Source organism: Mixophyes fleayi, chromosome 8 (assembly GCF_038048845.1).
Source record: "Mixophyes fleayi isolate aMixFle1 chromosome 8, aMixFle1.hap1, whole genome shotgun sequence".
Lineage (NCBI taxonomy): Eukaryota > Metazoa > Chordata > Amphibia > Anura > Limnodynastidae > Mixophyes > Mixophyes fleayi.
The window spans coordinates 41580114-41582496 of NC_134409.1; the positions used below are offsets into that span (position 1 = coordinate 41580114).

Below are 2383 nucleotides of genomic sequence, written 5' to 3' on the forward strand. Positions count from 1 at the left end.
TTTGGCAGAGCGATATTATTGTAATGAGATAAAGGGGTGGAGAAGGTCACTTTCCTTGCCAATTCCACTTCACAAAAGGACTTGAATTCTCAGAGCCAAGATCAGATTTCATTGTACACTTTGAATGGGGCCCTTTTGCACCTGCATGTTACACTTTCTGAGTAATATAAAAGCGCACTTCAAACACCAAATTGCAACCTGTAATAAAGGCAGTCCATAGACAATGTAATAATGTTTAAGCAAATGAAAAAACAGGTATTATGCCCACAAACTTCATTATCTCATCCACCCTCAGTGCTAGAAAATCTGGGCTGGTTAACACTATAACTGGGAGACCATAAGTGTAGATTCCCCCTGCCATAGTAAAATCCAGCCGTACACTTGTTAGCAAAGGGCTGGTGCCACTAAGGGAAGGGGCTCAAAAACAGCTTGCTGTTCAACCACCCAAAGGCATCAGCCTTACAATTTGAGCTGGAATCATAAATATGATACCTCAGTTGTCTGACAGGTGCAAACTTAGGGGACGTTTCACATTGCCCAAATAACACCCCACATTCATTAGCAATAGATAAATGTTTTAGATTCCCCTGTGTTTCCTTCAATTGCAGCAATATACACCTTAGGTTAATATCCAATCTAACCAATATTACAAAATATCAAAAAAAACAAAGTGTACTGTGCGCTACTAGTACATTATACAATGCAATAATAATAGAATTTCATTAATAATACTTTAGCCTACAGCACCTGGTATTCCCAGGTTGTCTCCCATCCAAGTACTAACCTGGCCTGACCCTACTTAACTTTCAAGATCAGACATGATTGAGCTTGTTCAGGGTGGTGTGGCTGTAGGCATATATCAACACAATGTCCTTTTAAAGTGATGTGTGCATTCTCCCTAATAAAGGCGTATCAAATGTTTTTATATTTTTTTATATATTAGGAAAATAAAGAATATTTGTTTACTTTTTAAGCAAATCACACAATTGTTGCTTTATTTGTTTATAAACCCAATCTGTGGAGTGATAAGTGAAATAAAATACTTTGCTTGGTTCATCTGTAAAAAGTAAATAACTCCTATAAAGTCAGACCTCTTTAAAAAACAAAAGAAAAGGAGATTGATATTACACTTGTCGATGAGAATATTTATGAGTTTGAAATATAATTGGATTATATCTGCTGTGAAGTATAAATCAGAAGAAAGTTTGCAGCTGTTTAGGTTCAAGAGTTAGCACTATGATCTTTTGTGTTTGTTTCTTTATATGTAACAGTGGAGGACAAAGAGGAAGTGATACACCTTTATTAAGAAGAAAGCACACATTACTTTAAAAGGACCCTGTGGTTGGTCTGTCCTCATTGGCTATCCTTAAAAAAAAAACATTCCTGTTGATCACAAGTGCTGGTTATAGTTTCTACTTGAGCTAGTGTGCTTAAAAGAAAACGTTGCTGTAGTCGCACTAGTATTTAATTGTACGCAAGGCTATAACTAGATACCATCTTTGATCTAATCTAATATATCATTTATTAGGTTTTGCTAATCCGACAATTTGATGGCATAAAGTTGCTACCAGTTAGTACAAGGTTACAACGAAAAAGGAGAAAGAAAAAAGAAAATGGCATACGTTTGGTGCACAATTTATGTTTTTGTGCAACAAACTTCAGTCAGTTTCTTTTTTCTTTCTCCTTTTTCCAATGATTTGACTTCTTTTTGTGACCCAGATCGTTTACTAGATTTTGCGGTCTTCTGCTGTCCCTGACCATTGCCTGTTTCTGGATTTGCATTAATCTCTTCTTGCCCTTACCTTGACCTGTTTTAACAGATTTCTGCAATGATTTTAGCCAGCCCTGATCCCACAATGTATTTCGGATTCATGCTATTGACTGCAGCTAGCCAAGACTTCAGCCTGTCTCTTGAATACACTTTGTACTCAGACTGTCCTGACCTTTGTCCTGTATTTTGGATTTTCGCTACCTGTGCAATTGTCTACTACCTCATATGTCCTGTCCACTCCACCAGCAATATTGCTTTTTATAAATTAATACTAGCATGAATTAAGATCTAGGGACAAATGAGTGCTGTAAAGCAAATCATGTTCCTTAGAAAGTGGGCTGTTATAGGCGAAGACCTTGTGAAGTTTGTGAGCAGGGTGTTCTTACCTCTCTGTCTATTACCGAGTACTGTTTTATTATTTTGTTTGTTCCCAATTGTAGAGCGCTACTGAATTTGCTGGCACTATATAAATAAATGATGATGTCGATGATGAAATGGTTCTAGTAGTTTATAATCACCTTGGGCCTGATTCATTAAGGATCTTAACTTAAGAAATTTCTTATTTAAGTCTCCTGAACAAAACCATGTTACAATGCAAGGGGTGCAAATTAG

At 36.6% G+C, this 2383-nt stretch overlaps 1 pseudogene; it reads right to left on the minus strand.

Moving 5' to 3' along the window:
- Positions 1 to 735: 735 nt before the first annotated feature.
- On the minus strand, positions 736 to 854 carry LOC142100293 (5S ribosomal RNA; annotated as a pseudogene).
- Positions 855 to 2383: the final 1529 nt, after the last annotated feature.